Source organism: Pristiophorus japonicus, chromosome 10, assembly GCF_044704955.1.
Source record: "Pristiophorus japonicus isolate sPriJap1 chromosome 10, sPriJap1.hap1, whole genome shotgun sequence".
In the NCBI taxonomy this organism is placed as follows: Eukaryota; Metazoa; Chordata; class Chondrichthyes; family Pristiophoridae; genus Pristiophorus; species Pristiophorus japonicus.
This window is the reverse complement of record NC_091986.1, coordinates 104,051,621-104,069,876: the sequence shown is the minus strand read 5'-3', so window position 1 is coordinate 104,069,876 and position 18,256 is coordinate 104,051,621.

The following is an 18,256-nucleotide window of genomic DNA, read 5'->3' as shown; positions in this document are numbered from 1 at the left end:
AGAGGGAAGAGGAAAACGCAGAAGAGGAGGAAGCAGAAGGATGCAACCAGATAACCCCTTCCTGGCCAGGATATCGAGGATGGAATTATCTGCCTGCAGTACCAGTGACCACAACCCCAATTCCCCTTATAACATTTATTCCGCACGTTACCTTTCTTCCGTTATTGACCATCACAATGTTCTCTTGGCCACAATGCTGAAATAAAAGCAATCACAAAACAAACGTTCCAATCCAACTTTATCCATCCAATATAACATCAAGAAATCAATTGTGCATTCCCTCCGTGACTCTTGTGTGTGCCTTTCCCTATCCTACTGATGTCACACAGTGGCTGCTGCATGACTGGTGGAAGGCTGCTGACTTTCAGTGGGAGACAGTTCAAATAGCCTTGCTGGTTGTCCTTGAGCTGGTGGCAGGGAGTGTCAAATTGAGTGATGTTGTTTCTTCTTCTTCTTCACTCTCCTCTCCCTCTTCTTGGTCAACCTCTGGCTGGGCAGGCTGCTTTTCTTGGGTATGTGAAATGAGGAAAGCAAAAAGATAGAGTTCTGGTGAGGGGAGGGCGGGAAAGCAAGAAGTGCATGTGAGAAGGAGGATATTGTATGACAGGCGGAGGATGGTGACAAACATTTGGGGGCATCCGAAATGGAGGAGGACGCGCCATTGACCATCGTAGTTGACAGTGTCAAAGGCCTTTGTAAGGTCGAAGAAGGCTATGTATAAGGGCTGGAGCTGTTCCCTGCATTTTTCCTGCAGCTGCCGCGCTGCAAAAATCATGTCTGTTGTGCACCACAGGGCACAAAATCCGCACTGTGACTCCGGGAGGAGCTCCTCAGCCTCAGGGAGAAGACGGTTGAGGAGGACTCTAGCGACGACCTTCCCAGTGGCTGATAACAGAGAGATTCCTCTGTAGTTGCCGCAGTCGGACTTGTCCCCTTTTTTGAAGATGATCACAGTCACTGCATCTCTGAGATCTCCCGGCATGCTCTCCTCCTTCCAGATGAGAGAGATGAGGTCATGTATTCGCGCCAGTAGTACCTCTCCACCATACTTCAGTGCCTCAGCAGGGATTCCATCCGCTTCTGACTGCGATGAAAAATCCTCGCATTTCATGGCTGTCGGACAGCTGCTGTTTCTCCTGTACTTTCTCCATCCACCACTTGTTCTTCAGGTCCCGGATTTTTTATTGGACCTCAGCCTTGAGCCGTCTGTAATGCTGCTTTGCTGCTCCAGAGTTGGGTTGTTGTTTAAGCCTCCCTGATAAAGTGCAACATCCCCACTGACACCTGGGAGACCCTAGCTAAAGACTGTCCTAAGTGGAGGAAGCGCAGCTGGGAAGGTGCTGAGCACCTCGAGTCTCGTCACCAAGAGCGTGCAGAAATCAAGCGCAGGCAGCGGAAAGAGCGTGCAGCAAACTAGTCCCACCCACCCCTTCCCTCAACGACTATCTGCCCCATGTGTGACAGAGACTGTGGTTTTCGTATTGGACCGTACACCCATCTAAGAACTCACGTTAAGAGTGGAAGCAAGTCTTCCTCAATTCCGAGGGACTGCCTATGATGATGATGGGATCGTATGATAATATCAGCATCTTGTATCCTTTCAGCTCCTGCCATGTCCCTGCCAAGAATGGCCAGCACTGTCTCCTCCAAGGGGGTGAGATGAAGCTAGAATGGGAGGTGTGCCTCGTGTTTGGTACAGATTGTTGGTAGGTGAGTGATTGCAGTGATGTGGTCCCACATCATTCTTTTTGGAGTGTCTCCTGGCCCCCGTGGGTAGAGGACCTCTCTTGCAGTGTTGATCCCCTGCACAAAGCTGGAGTGCTGCGTGCGAGACCCTGGGTGCCCCTTCCCTGGCTTGCTGAGCCATTTGTGTTAGTGCTGAAGCACTTTTACCATTTTTTGAGGTGCAAAGGGAATTCAGCTTTAAGCTGCAACCGAGAGGCGCTGGAAACATAATTGCAGCTGGATACTATTTCCTGCCTGATAACAATTTCCTGTGATTTTAATTTTTTATATTTTAATTCCCGTCAAATGTGTGTTGCATTTGTTTTGAAGTTTGGTTCATTTGGTATTCTTTACTGTTTTTTTTCCTTTCAGAAGGCAGTTGAGCTCTAAGGGCTAAAAACTGCCTATTTTTAAATGATTTTTATCTTTTTCATTTTAGAAGGCAGTTCCCCTTTAATGGAACTCTCTAAAATGACAGCTGTTTTTTAAGGGAAAGCTGTTCTGATGCAATGACGCTACGGAGCCTCCTGCTGGGACTAACGTCACAAATGTGTCCTTGTACAGTAAGTTGGGCTAATGTTAATTACCAACCAATGCAATTATCCTGGCCCTGCCATGCCATCAATTTCGGTGGCCATTAACTCCGGCCCGTGGGGGCACTGGTAGCTTTTCAGTGATCTCGAATTTCTAGGCCTACGATTCTATCACATGGACTAGTTTATTTTAATGTTTCAGGTATATAATAATTTATCAGAACTGGAAACAATTACTAATGAACAGCGTTTAAAAAGGAACAGATCAAAAGTGAAGGAAAATAAATCATGCTCGTATTCACACAAGAGCAGCAGCAGAATAACCTGTAAAGTGCTTAAAAGGAAAACTGGAGATAGTTAAATGGCTGAAGTGAAATGATCATCAGATGATAGTAAGAAGCATAATAAAATAAATTAGACATTTAAGAGACACAGAAAATGTGTATGTATATACCCTGTACACTCAATGTACAGTTGCATAAGACCAATGAATGTATCTCTACACTGTATACAATATGCCTGTACCACCAGAGGGTGCAACAGGTGGAGACCTAGAGGTCACCTGTACAACGCAGGTAACCAGGTATAAAAGGGAGCCCACCTTACTGTAACCTCATTCAGGAGCTGCAATAAATGGACTAAGGTCACAACAGTTCAAGTGCAATACCTTGCCTCGTGGAGTCATTACTAGAGTGTCTGCAAACACTACAATTGGCAATGAGAATACGAATTCCACGCGAAAAATGGCTAACCTTGGCAATTTTCAACAATTCGCTGATGGGGAAGATTAGGATGCCTTTGTGGAAAGGCTAGAACACTACTTCATCGCGAACGACCTGACTGGGAAGACACCGACCTCCCTGGCTGATAAGCGCTGAGCTATCCTGCTCAGCAGTTGTGGGCCCACTGTTCATGGCCATGTCAGCGAATTGCTAGCCCCAGAGAAGACGACAATGAAAACGTTCATGGAGCTCATAACCCTGATACAGGAACAGCTTAAGCCAAAAGAGAGCATCCTAACAGCCAGACACAAAGCCAAAAAAAATCACAAAATATGCTGCAGACCTGAGGCGATTGGCTGCACCGTGTGATTTTGGCGACCACACCGACGCACTGAGGCACATCTTTGTTATCAGAATTGGCCACAAAGGCCTCCTTCACAGGCTGCTCTCTGCGGACACCACCGTCGCCCTGCAGAAAGCAATTAACGTGAGCCAAGCATTCATGGTCTCAGCCTGCGATTCCAGAAGGATAATGACTCAACCCCAGGACTCCAACCCGGCAAGTACAGTGAACTGAATGGCGCCTTTCAGAAACAAGACTGTGACCCCGAGCCTCGCAACCCTGAGTCCGCCACAGGAAGCCAACCACCCAGCCCCATGCTGGCGCAGTGGAGGAAATCACAGAGCCCACCAATGCAGATACAGAGACTATACTTGCAAGGGCTGTAACACTAAAGGCCATCTACAGCGAATGTGTAAAAGAAATTTTACTCACCGAGTCGCTGAAGAGTTGGCTGATCACCCGGGCTCCAGTGCTGATGAAGATGAAGAGAGTCCAGGAGGCAGCTCAGCCCCAGGAAGAGGTGTACGGAGTTTTTACCTGCTCCACCGAGAGTTCCCCGTTGAAAATAGAAGTAGAAATCAATGGTGTTCCAGTCTCGATGGAGGTCGACACAGGGGCGAGCCAATCGCTGATGAACCAGGCGGCCTTCGAGAAACTCTGGGACAACCCTATCGAACAACCCTATCGAACAACCTAAAATGCTACCAATCCAGGTGAAGCTGCTCACTTACACAGATGACACCATCCCAGTCGTTGGCAGCGTGGATGTCCAGGTGTCCTATGGTGGCGCGATGCACAAGCTACCTCTGTGGATCATTGCTGATGATGGTCCAATACTGCTAGGAAGAAGTTGGATGAAGCAAATCCAAATCTGTTGGAGCTGGGAAAGCCTCCAGGCCCTGGTGATCGACATCCTAGGCGGCCCCAAATTTGGATCCATCGCAGCATCTGAAGATCCTACCGTCCAGCTCAGCTGCACGGCAAAGACACAGACCACACTACCCAACGGCGAGATGATCCGACCCGAATGGACAGAACACACCTTCTGGGCCATGGCAGAAGGGAGAAGATCGACACAGAAGGTATTTCCCCGACTTCAGTGGCAGATCCTGGGGAGAGAAGGATCACCGCAGCCTACCTCAAGGAGAGTGAAAAGTTGGCGCCCGCACCACGCGCCTAAAATCAAGATGGCTGTGACCAGACCACGAGGGGCAGCGTTGAGGGTGCAACACGTGATGCCGAGCAGCGAACCAGACTGGGGTAAAGATTGCAAGGCCCTCTTAAAGGAGACTGGCAACCCAGAACAATTAAAGGGACAGTTCCACTTTTTGTACAACGATGCCGGTGATACTAATGTGAGACATGTAATTAACAAATGCAAGTATTTAACTGTACCGCTGAACAGCGATGCTGGTAGGATACGTGGAAAAGGTGTAATTGATGAACACAAGTATCTAAATGTAACATTGTACAGCGATGCTGGTAATATACAGGGAAAATATGTAATTGAGGGTAAAGATGTAATTGATAAATGTGAACTCGTACCTGAGAGTGACTGGAGCCAATGTATCATGAATGTAAACGATGGAATAATGTTTGATGCCGGGTACAAGATGCACGCCGACAAAACCAAGGGCAATCTCCCGTTTGAAGCACCCAGGTCCAGCGGGCTACCCAATCATGTAGCCTGCGCCTCTGGGACCAATGTGATGCCCCAGGGAGTGTGGCCACACACAGTAGGAGCTTACCCACTGCAGGGCCAGCGATCAGTGGACGGCACAGGCACCACTACTGGCACCCTGCCCCAGATCGTCCCTACCTCTCTGGCCACCGGGACCATTACCGGGAGCAAGAGGCCAGCACCCTCCAGCCTTCCCGACGGGACCTGGGATGACCAGGCTCCCACTACTGCTGAATGGCAGCAGGGAGACCCTGCAGCCCTCAAAGGAGGACAGGGAGGCCACACATTCCTGTGACTCTGCCCAGCACTAGGCAACGGCAAAGGCCCTGAGACCCAGCCAGGTGAGCGATCCGAACCCACCCAGCTGGCAGGGGACGCAGTGCCGCCATCAGACAACCTGGACACAGTCCGGTCACTCTGGAACTAGCGTCCTCACCCACCTGCACCTACACCCCAGGGGAAATACTGTAATACCACGTATGTACCTTACCTGTAAAATGTACTTATTCCATTACTGCTAAACCCAAACAGTCGTACAAAAAATAGGATTGTTTACATATGTATGTAAATGCAACTGTCGAGCCACACACATGGTCTATGTATGGGGGGGGCGGGCAAATAGGGGTATGTTGCCATGGACACATGGATCACACCCAGAACCCACTCAAACCCCCACTTCAACGTCCAACCGTCCACTGCTGACCATTTCCCAATGTTGTGGCAATAAGGACTTGAGGGTCCACAGGGAGAGAGCCATTCCCAAGCACAGACAAAGTGCAAGGGCTTTGGGCACTCAATTCGAGGGCCAGAGCACCCAGTGCAAAGGCCAGTGGCACAAGACTTAGGGGGGAGTGATGTTGTGTATGTATATACACTGTACACTCAATGTACAGTTACATAAGACCAATGAATGTATCTTTACACTGAATGCCAGAGGGTGCAACAGGTGGAGACCTAGAGGTCACCTGCACACCGCAGGTAACCAGGTATAAAAGTGAGCCCAACTTATTGTAACCTCATTCAGGAGCTGCAATAAATGGACTAAGGTAACAACAGTTCACCTTACCTCGTGGAGTCATTACTAGAGTGCCTGCAAACACTACATAAAACTTGTGAAACTTTGAACATTTTATCAGAAACATAGGCCGTAATTTTAATTTGGAGGCGGGTGGGGAATGGTGGAAGGGGGGTGGGGGGGTGAAGGTTGCTGGAATGCGGTCGGAAAACCCAGGGGAACAGGTTTCTCTTGGGCCCTGCTAAATTTAAAGGTAGGGCCTGATTAACATATTTTGCTTCACACGCAGCTAGCTGGATAGAGAGGCTGGCTGGCAGGCGGGTAGGCCTGCAGCACCAGACCGCAGAGGAGAGAGGGAACAATCGGGTACGTGGGTTGGGGTTGGAAGGTTGGGATGGGAAGGGGGGTTTGGAAGGTTGGGGATCAGGGTGAACTCGGGGGAGGGGTCAACGTTCAGAAGGTTGGGGAATTGTCGGAAGGTTGTGAGGTTGGAGATTGTCAGAGATCGGATGGATGGAGGTCGGAGGGTTCAGAGGCTGGAGATCATCAGAGGGATCATAAAGATGGTCGTCAGTGGCCTGTGGTTTTAATGTGAAGCAGGGAGGAGCACTGCTGCACTGTTTGTCTGCACATTTAGGTAAGAATTTAAAAGAAAACTTACCTTTTTGCTGGTAGCCTGCGTTGGTCCCTTTAAGGGCTGCTGGTTATGTCACTAGTAGACCTGGTTTTCCTGAACGTAGGTGACCCGGCGTTAAGGCAAACCAATTTGGTAAAGGCATTGGGCCCCTTATTTGCATATTTTTTTTTTTCTTCAAAAATATACTTTATTCACGTAAAATTTTCACAATACATTGGAAAGTAGTTCAGTACCTTGCGGTCAGCAATTCCATACAATTCGTTTGGATGCTGACAGCAGTTCCATACAATGCACTAGCGTGCATTTCACTTCAAGGTACAGTTTAGTACAATCTGTAAATCACATTACATGTAGTACTGTGCAAATAAGGGTATTACATGGAGCAGATAAGAACAGGTTTACATTAGATTCCAGGATACATTTCGATACCGATCACGAATCACGTTACATGTAACACTATGCAGATGAAAGCAGTACATGGAACGGATGAGAATACATTTACATTTCTTTACAAGTTAGTAAACAGTGCAGAGACTTTCATCATACATGGCACAACACAGGTGTTTTTCAGTACATGGTGCTCTATGTATACAAGCAGATTAACAAATACAGCCGGAGGGGGGTCTGATTCCATCCCCTGGGTTTACCGTGGTGGAAGGGCCTTAAACTGTGGCTCTTCCCCATCATGCCTTTGCGGTGACTGCACCAATCTTTAGTGCATCCCTCAGCACGTACTCCTGGACTTTGGATTGCGCCAGTCTGCAACACTCGGCCGTGGATATCTCCTTGCTCTGGAACACCAGCAAGCTTCGGGAAGACCAAAGTGCATCTTTAACCGAGTTGATGGCTTTCCAGCAGTAGTAGATGTCTGTCTTGGTGTGCGTCTCTGGGAACAGTCCGCAGAACACAGAATCCTGTGTTACGGAGCTGCTTGGGATAAACCTCGACAGCAACCACTGCATCTCCTTCCAGACCTGCCTTGCAAAGGGGCAATCCCGAAGGAGATGGATGACAGTCTCGTCCGCACCATAGCCGACTCGGGGGCAGAGTGCCGTGTCTCTGAAACCCCGGCTGTGCATGAAGAATCTGACGGGTAGGGCCTTCTCACTGCCAACCAAGCTACGTCTTGGTGCTTGTGTGAAAGCTCTGGCGATGAGACATTCTGCCAAACGAGTTCGACAGTCTGCTGGAGGAACCGTCCGACAGGATCCATCATCTCCTCCTTCCGTAGGGCGTCCAGGACCTTACATGCCGACCATTGCTTTATAGCCTTGTGGTCAATGGTGTTTTCCTTGAAAATCTTTTCCACGAAGGACAGGTGCTGAGGCATGGTCCAACTGGTTGGAGCGTTCCACGGCAGCCTGGTGAGACCCATCCTTCGCAACACTTGGGACAGATAGAATCTCAGCACGTAGTGACACTTGGTGTTTGCGTACGAAGGGTCTATGCACAGTTTGATGCAGCCGCACACAAAAGTGGCCATCAGGATGAGGGCCATGTTCGAAATGTCCTTTCCCCCCTTGTCCAGAGATTTGTACATCGTATCTCTGCGGACTCAGTCCATTTTCGATCTCCAGACGAAATGGAATACGACTTGGGTGACTACCACGGCACAGGAGCGGGGTATGGGCCACAACACCGAGAGCACCTCACTCCTGATGACCAGGTTCTTTCCTGCAATGGAGAGGGAGCACAGCTTCCACCATCCCAGTTTATGTTTGGCTATAGCGATACGCTCCTTCCAGTTTTTGCCGCACGCCCCATCCGCTCCGAACCATATTCCCAACATCTTCAGGTAATCTGACTTAAAGGTGAAGGGAATAAAGGATCGGTCGGCCCAGCTTCCAAAGAACATGGACTCGCTTTTGCTGCGATTAATCTTCTCTGCCGACGCCAGTTCAAACTGGTCGCAGATTGTAAGCAATCCGCGGACCGACTGTGAATCCGAGCAAAAGACGGCGACGTCGTCCATGTACAGGGAAGTATTGACCTGAGCACCTCCACTGCCTGGGATTGTCACCTCTCTAATGCCCGCATCCTTCCTGATGGACTCGCAAAGGGCTCGATACAGCACACAAACAAGACAGAGGACAGCCTTGCCTGACTCCAGACCTGATCGGAAAGCTTTCAGTTTCCCACCCGTTGATTAGAACTGTGCTACTGATGTCTGTGTAGAGCAGTTGGATCCAATTGCGGATACCCTCCCCAAACCCCATCTTGGAGAGCACGTCCATCAGGTACGTGTGTGATATCTTGTCAAAGGCCTTCTCCTGGTCCAAGCTGATTAAACCGGTGTCACCCTCCTGTCCCACACGTAGGCAATTGTATCCCTGAGTAGCGCAAGGCTATCAGAGATCTTGCTGCCGGGGACAGTGCAGGTCTGGTCCGGGTGGATCACCAGTTCCAGAGCAGACTTGACCCTGTTTGTGATGACCTTCGACAGGATCTTGTCGTCCACACTGAGCAGCGAAATGGGCCGCCAGTTTTTGATTTCCTCCCTCTTCCCTTCTGCTTGTAGATGAGGGTGATGATGCCTTTCCTCATTGATTCTGACATGCTGCCGGCCAGAAGCATACCCCCATACACTTCCAGCAGGTCTGGGCCTATCCAGTCCCACAGAGCCGAATACAACTCGACCGGTAAGCCGTCGCTTCCTGGAGTTTTACTCGTCTCGAGGGACCAGATGGCCTTTGTCAGCTCGTCCAGAGTTAGTAGGTGGTCCAGACTCTCCTGCTCGCTGTCGTCTAAGACCTCCGAGATAGATGACAGGAAAGACTAGGAGGCCACGCAGTTTGTGGGCTTGACGTCGTACAGCCCAGCATAGAAGAATTTGCTGATCCTCAGCATGTCAGGCTGCGAAAGGGGCCAATGACTGTCTTTGCCATGGACGCCGGAAGCCTCTGTTAATGCCTATATCCATATGCTGGGCAGCACACTTCTGGCTCAGAATGTGCACATGCATGCAGCAAGCCACATTGCCCATTTGATGCCAGTTTTACTTCTGTGAAGTGTCATCAAATTTCTAGACATGTTTCCTTACCCTTACAAAATTTAGTTTTCATATTTTCAATTCGGATCATGGTACTGTTTTTTTACCTCCCACATCAAACATTCACCTAGAATTTTACATCCCAGGATCAAATGTTCATTACAACCATCTGTTCAGCTGTCAGTTTCCTATGTTAATGCTGTGTTTCATTCTGTTTTGTTTATTGAAAGTGGGTTGGCGTGCAAACGAAGTATGTATATATATAATTACATTGTTAAATATGTGGGTTGAATTGCTAAGTTGTCTGCGATTCTGTGATAATTGTGGCGTTGCAAGTACATGAACAAACTTAAATGACATCCTTGAAACAGCCATCTATTATTCTACGTACAATGGGCTAGATTTTACACTTGTGTGCTTATCGCCCAAAAATGGCCATTATTTCCAGCCTGGACGCTAAAAATGGGTTTTCAGATCGCCGGCTTCTCGCCCATTCTGAAAGCACCTAGTTTCCATTTTTGAAATTGGGCGTTACCGCAAGCGATATGAAATGGGCAATGGCGTTAAATCTCTCTGATCTTCTGCTGTAAAGTGTTGCCTTCCTTAGCAATTCAGGAGGTCAAAGGACATCATGACATGCGCAGAAGAGGAGACAGAGAGGGAGTTGAAAGGGACTGAAGACTGTGGTGTGTGCTTGTTTGGCTGTTGTGGGAGGCACGCGGGAGATTCACCAGCAGCAAAAAGCCGACTAAGCACCAAGAACATAGCTGACACTGAGATTTTGTCCAATAAATAAAATATAACATGGAAGGGATGGTGGAGGCCCTGGAGCTGGTAGGCAGGAACACTGGTGACAGAGGGCTCCCAGTGATCCCGGAGCACGGCACTGCACCCCAAGGTGCCACACCCCCATTGCCAATGACACGAGAGCCAGGAGCAATATCTTGTTTCTGGCTCGAAGCACGTTCCCACCTCGGGACCGTCCTCTCCCATATCCGTCTAAGCAGCAGTTCAGCCGTCATTCCACCCCCCCCCCCCACCACCCCCCGCCCAATGAAGCATCGCCTGAGGAGCTCCTCGACCAGGCGGCTTGGAGTCAGGAGCGGAAGGGGAAGGGGCAGAGGTGGGGAGAAGCGGGGGGTGAGGGTTGTTTTTTTACAGAAATACTGATGATTTCAGACAAATATTCGGTTTAAATGTTTTTTAATAAACAAAACCTTGTTGCGCATTGGCTCAGATAGCTGCACCATTACACGCTGATGATTTCTCAACATCAAAGGCTATAATTACACTTAGCTTCAACCAACTTAAACTTTAACTGTCACCACGGTGATGCCCACCATTGATGTATGACCTGCACACCCAGCAGTGGGTCAGCCTTATAAATACCACCAACGTTCTTTCAGGAAAAGTGCTCATTGATGAGCTCCTGACATAAGGCTCTTGCAGCTATTATGCCACAACGTGCCCTTTCATGCATTTTACAGGGGGATGGGGGCATGGCTTCAGCGTCAGCCTGATTGTCTGGGCCGATGTCAGCATCCACCTCCTCATCCTCCTCTTCCTCTCTGTGGTGAGGTGGACTGTCAGACTCTTCAGGCAATTCTTGCCCCTCCTGATAGCCAAGTTCTGCAGCATGTAGCACAGCAGCACAAATTGAGGCGCCTGCTCAGGGTAGTATTGGAGCTCGCCTCCTAAGTGGTCCAGGCATCTAAAGCACTGCTTAAGCATTCCAATGGTTTTCTCCACGACATTGCAAGTTGCTCTGTGGCTCTCGTTGTATCGACTCTCGGCTTCAGCGTGGGTGTCACACAGAGGAGGTCATCAGCCAGGTGGCGAGGCCATATCCTTTGTCACCAAGCATCCAGCATTGACCTTGTGGCTGATTGTTAAACAAGTCAGATACAGTGCTCTCACGCAGGATGTGAGCATCATGGCTGCTGCCCGGAAATTTAGCATTCACTGCCATTATAATTTGTTGGTGGTCGACAATGAGTTGGACATTCAGGGAGTGGAATCCCTTGCGATTTCTGAAACCTCTGCATCCTGAAAAGGTGCCCGCATTGCGATGTGCATACAGTCTATTGCTCCATGCACTTTGGGGAAGTTTGCAATTCTGGAGAATCCTAGAGCCCTCTCACTCTGTGCCTTCCTGGTCATAGGGAAGCTGATCAAGTCCCTACTGCGTGCGTACAGGACTTCAGTGGCCTCTCTAATGCAGCAATGTGTGGCATGCTGAGACAGACCACAAATATCACCAACTGAGGCCTGAAAAGAATCCGATGCGTAGAACGACAGTGCTGAGGTGGCTTTGACTCGATGGACAGTGCAGTACTGATGGTACTGGCAGGCTGCAGATCTCCTCTTATGAGCTGGCATACCTCAGTGATACCCTCTTTGTGGAAGCGCAGTTTCAGAAGGCAGATGGTGTCGGGCAAGTCGAGGTAAGACCGCTTGTCCCTGTAATTGCGGGGGGTGTAATGTCTGGTCCTCCTCATCAGTCTGGCATGTCTTACATTGGGCACATAATGCTGTGGAGCGTACCTTCGGCCATCTCGCATCAGCAGCATATAATTGTTCATCAAGAGAGGGTGAGAAAAGACAGGCCCCATTGCAATAGCTCTCTGTTTTCACCGATTGGCCACAAACAATGAATGTCCCGACGAAGGCACCTATTCAATTCCAATCGGTCACAGTATGGTAAACAGGTTTGTACAGATGTTCACATCACCTCCAAAGACCTCCAGAGTATATCCGAACTTCCCCGAGGTTGAAGCAGAGCAGCCTTTTAAAGGATGTAACATGTGATGTAGAACATAGCGTCCATAACGCTGTGATTAGTTCCGGTTAGTTCCACTTTTACCGGGCGGTTTTTGGGCGAGCAATATTGTGGCTGATATGTGTGTGAGGTGGTGAAAGTGATGGTGGACGATCTCCTGGGCGTTATTTTGGGCAAGTGTGATCTTTACGACAAAAAAAGGTGGGCGATTGGTATTATTGAATCTCGGCGTTAATTCCGTGCGGAAACTAACAATGGGCGATATTATGGGCGTTAATTTCGCCCATTCTGATGATTCCGCCCCAAAAAAGTGGGTGGGCGGTATTACTCTTTCCCGGCATTACTCAAGTGGGGAAAGTAACGCTCGGTGATAAGTTTCCGAAAAATGCCCGTCAGTTTCCATTTTGTGGCTAAATGGGTGATATATGGGTGTTATACATCATTTCAGTGGTAAAATGGACGTTAATTGGGCATTAAGGATGCAAAAAAAGTGGAAAATCTAACCCACTGTATCAATGATTTCAACAGGAATTTCTGGTGATGGTTTGTGATCATTGCATGTTACTGCTGGGACAATGATTCCCTGTTATAGCAGCCATGTTACTTTAAAAGTAGACAAAGCAGCCTACAAAACTATGGCCAGATCTTGCTGGAAAACGAATGGCGTGTTAACGATGTATGTCTTTATTGATGTGCAAATTGGCCATCAAGTTCAGGGGATTAAGAGATACATCACGAGTTGCAAATCTCAACAACTTGATGATTGATTTGCGCCACTATGCTGTTTGCTTCACACAAACGCATCTTGCCTTTAGCCGCAAATTCATTACCCAATCAACTCACCACAGGAAGTAATCAACTTGTCTGGCCCAAAAATTAAACAATTTAAACTGTGACATTTCATTCCTTCAGGTAGTAAATTGTTATTCAAGATTTTAAAAATGCCAAATTTAAAATGTTCACATTTTTTCTTCTTCCTTTCTGTCTCTTTTTTCTCTCTCTCCTAAACCACTCTTTCCTTTTCTTTCTGTAACTGATTTGATTCTAATTTACTCACTTTCTCAGCTGTTCCTTTGTTTCTTTCTCGATCCTAAAATCTCATTGGTTGAGGAGATACACTGTTAGCACTACCGTTCACTGAGGTCCCAGATGTCCTGCGGCTTTTGCCGCGCGTTATTAGCTTGCACTTCCAGCAAGTTACTGCGCAAAATATTTTTGAGCTGAAGGGTGCAGAATAAAGTCTAACTAACGGGGCATGCTGGGAGATGCCCTGTTCCAGCAACATTCGGCCCATATGCTTCTTTGATTCAAAGTTCTTTATTGGCAAATCTGGGTTTTTGAACTCTAGTCTTTGTGATTATAGGGTTCCAGTTACTAAACTGAAATAATTTTATTTATAAAAAAAAATTAAAAGTTATGGGCTCAATTTTCCCCGATGCCATTTTTTTGGCATATTTGAAGAGTTACCCTGTTTTTTTGGGCCTGATTGCGCCAAAAAAAAGTTGAAAGTTTCCCCATTTTAACTTGTGAATGTGGTTCGGCGCACATTGTCCTTAAGCTCTGTGGGTGGAGGCTAAGATGTGCGCCAAAAAGATCGGGTTGCCAGGGTAACGAGGGACACACTGGGGGCTGAGGCTGGAAAGTGAAACATACAAAATATTCTGGCTGGCTTACAGCAACCTGCACAAGCACATTGCAGCTTACCAACATGAAAATAATAATGAGTGTGCCAAAAGTCTGTCCTGTAAACTGAATTGGAAAGGTTCCCTTCCTCCCCCCCACCGGTGCCGCTCCTAGCCCGGGCCAAAAGGCCCCCCTCCCCCCACCGGTGCCCGGTGCCACTCCTAGCCCAGGCCAAAAGGCCTCCTTCCCCCCTGGAGCCCGGTGCTGCTCCTAGCCTGGGCCGAAAGGCCTCCCTCCCCCCCCCCCCCCCCCGGAACCGATGCCACTCCTGGCTCAGGCTGAAAGGCCTCCCTCCTCCCGGAGCCGCTCCTAGCCCAGACCGAAGGGTGGACAGACCTACCAAAAGTCCCAGATTAAAGTCCCAAATTTGATTCATTAGAGATTAAAGACAAAAAGGAGATTGTTACAGTAATGGAGTTGTACTACAGAACCCGTAAGTAAAAGAAGTTATAATTACCCACTCTCTCTCAGTCTCTGGTGCTGCTGTCCCGGCTGTGGAACTGGATCTTCTGCGATGCTGATTCTCTTACCTGTGCTGATTTTGTTAACTGCCCAGAAGATTTTTCAGAGAGGACACATACGCCGTCTTAAGAAACATCGTAGTTGGCCAAACTTGCATAAACAGCCTCCAATGAGGTAAAAAAAATCGTAGCTTAAAAAAATCGTACCTAAGTGAATTACGCTGGCGTAGAAACTTTGGGGAAACTTGGAGATTTTAATTTACTCAAAAAAAAAAGATGCATGCCAAACAAACGGCGCAGATAATTGGGGAGAATGGAGCCCTATATTTTAATGGGAACTCTATTAGTATCTTTTGCTTTTAATACCCCTAAGTTAAATTCCTAATGGAAAGAAGGGTTTTAAATCTTAAATCTACCATAACCAATTTAAAATTATCAAACGCTAAATTACTTCTGCATGTATATGTTTTTAAAAATGAATTGCCATCTGTTCTACAGAATATGGAGAGAGCTAATTGGCCATAGTAAAGGTGTGAGAAGCTGCAAGAGAGTGAGAAAAGCAGCAACTGAGAAGTGTTGCAAGCAGGCACAGTAGAGTGAGCGAAAGTAGGAGTGTGAAAAGCAGTGGCAGTGGATTGAGATGAGCTGCAAAAGGCATTGGAGAACCCAGAAAATGGTGAACAGCAACAGAGGAAAGTGAGCAGTTGCAGGAAAGCCAAAAGAGTAATGGACAGTGTGGGAAAGGTGAAGTGCTAGACCACAACTGGCCGAGTCTTAAACAAAACAAAAAATCAAGCAATCAAGTCGTCTTATCACTTTCCTGATAACAAGATTATTAGAGCAGATAATTGAGCCTTTGTAGCATGATTTTCCACTCCAAGGGTAATAAAAAATATTTACTTATTTAGATACAGCACAGACAGCTACCTATGCCAGTTCAATGATAGATTAGGCAACTTGGTACTGGTGAGTTGATATACCACAAAGTTAATGGTCCAGATTTTGTAGTCAGTGGTGAAAGAACAGCAGTCGCCGTTCACTACACTGACAGCTGTCTAGAGCTTTTTTGGGCTTATAAGCGGAGACATGCTGTCATCAGGCATTTGAAACTGCACCGTCCTCTACAGAGGATCTGTGGCGTGCAGGTCTATGGCAGGTCAAGCCACAGCGTGGCTCTTCAACCAATCAGATTGAAGAATCCTCACTGAAACACGCACAATCTAAACCAGGAAGTATAAACCAGGAACTATAAATTAGATTTAAATCATATACAGAAAGCAAAATAAAGATTGAGAAAGAAAAATGGGATTAAGAGAGTCAGGTGAGATAAAAGAGTCAGACAGAAAAAGTAAAACAAAAATCTTTATTTTAAAATCTCCGAACACTAAGTAAATTCTGAAAGAATAATACTCCACACTTGTAAAATTAAATTTTCATGGCCAGAGAGGTGATTTGGTAGTAATTATATCTGATCGTGCTGTTAGATAAATCACCAGTCCAAACTTTTTCTGCCGTGTTTAGTGGGTAACTAGTGGGTAAGTACGCACCTCAACGTCCTTACATTAATTTCAATGCTGAGTCTATCGGCGAACTACTATCATAGCGTAGCCTTGGGAGGAGCCGCAACTTCTGGTGTTCTGCATTTAATTGCACATGTGCATACTCCAGAAGTTGCTGTCCGATTTACTGCATAATAACAGTGAGCATAGTCAGTCTCACCGTTATTCTCAAAATCTGGACCAATCAGCTTATTTTTCATATCACATTCTCTCTGGATGAATGGGTCAGGGGAATGGAACTAAGCAGATAGCGTTTTCAGAGAGTTAGGAGAGTTAGCAGAGTTATGATGGGCTGGAAGGCCTTTCTATTCTATATAATCCACTATATATTAATTAATCGAAATACCTGGATCATAAAATAAAATATTTTTCTGCTTTGTGGATGTTGAGCATGTGTATATCTCTTCTTCACCACTGCAGGTAGGTGACGGCTGTGAAGTCAGGTCGCTGATTGCAGTGCGGGCAGGCACAGCAGGAGGGGTGAAGGAGCGGCAAGAGTTTGTAGAAGGAAGTGACCGGGGCCCAGGAGAGCTGCGAGTCTGGGGCCCAGAAGAGGCGAGGGCCCAGGGGCAGCACAGGCCAGCCACCACTGCGAGATGTGTGTGCACTAGGTCTGTGCAGCAGAGCTGGTCTCCAGTCGTCTTGGTTAATCCTTGCCACTGGACCAAGACCTAGCTCTGTCAAGCCCGTGTGGTGGCTGGTGTGCAACGGCCACCACACATTAAAAAAATCCAAACACAGGCATCTTCCACCCTCCAAGATGTAGTTTGGGATATTAGGTCCTTCATTGAAACACCGGTGAACTCATTCCTTTTAGGCGTGGAAGCAAGTTATCCTCGCTTCGGGGGACTGCATATGATGATGACGATGACCTCGTCTTCAAAACATCCATTATTTCATACATACCTATACATTCAGTGTAAATACAATTGGGTTTTATCATCAGAATTTTCAAGCCATTGTTTTCAATGTAGTGTCTACTATCTAATAGATGCATTGCAGCAAATCACCAAGGCTTCTTCAACAGCACCTCCCGAACCCACGACCTCCACCACCGAGAAGGATGAGGGCAGCAAGTGTATGGGAACACCATCATTCCTGAGTTCCCCTCCGAGTTGCACTCCATCCTGACTTGGACATATATATTTTTATTTTGCCAAGTTAAAATCCTGGAACTGCCTACCTAAGAGAATTGTGGGATTACCTTCACCATATGGACTGCAGCAGGCAAAATCAAAATACTACAGATACAAGGGGGCCGAAATTCAGGTGCACTAGAAAGCTGGTGCACCTATGGTTTTTTATCTGGCACTCATCGCTGGAACTCTTGATGCGGTGAGTAGATCCATTTTCAGGACTTTAAATTATTTTCAAAGTCCTACAGGAAAAGGATCATAATGGTGTGGGCCTTAGACTCAAAGCCAGGCAGGCTGGCTGCTGAAAATAAGTCACTTGGGCCATCCGCCGCTGTCAATCAACGTGGTATGTCACAATGCACGTGCATCACCATGCTCTCTCCCCTCCGTTAAAGGGGAAAGATTAGATCATTTTTTAATCCAGGGAGGGTTTTGGCTGGGCCAGCTGCCTGGCACCCAAGGGGGGTGCCAGGCTGCCCGTTGGTGGCCCAGCCGAACCCGGGGCCAGTATTTTGCCGGCCGATTGGCAAGTCGGCTGGCAAAAACGTTTCCATTGCAGCTGCCCCTTTAAAGGCCGCTGGATTGCAGTCTTCAGGGGGTGCACCGGCAGAAAAACCTGTCGGGGGCACCGTGCTGGGGGGGGGGGGGGGGGGGTGATGGGGGGAAATCGCTGGATCGAACTGAAAATGGATAGGTAAGTATTTATTTGATTTTAATGGGGCGATGCATCTACTTGGGCAGCACGGGGTCCAGGCCGAAAAATCCCCAACCTGAATTTTGATTGGAGTCAACAGACTGCCCCAAAGCGGCGGCTATTCGATTTTTAAGAATGGCCGCCGCAAACGGGCATTAACGGGTCTCTTTTTGAGACCTTGAATTTCGGCTCCAGGAAATCTGAAATAAAAACAGAAAATGTTGGAAATACTCAGCAGGTCAGGCGGCATCTGTGGAGAAAGAAACAGAGTTAACTTTTCAGATCATTGACCTTTTAAC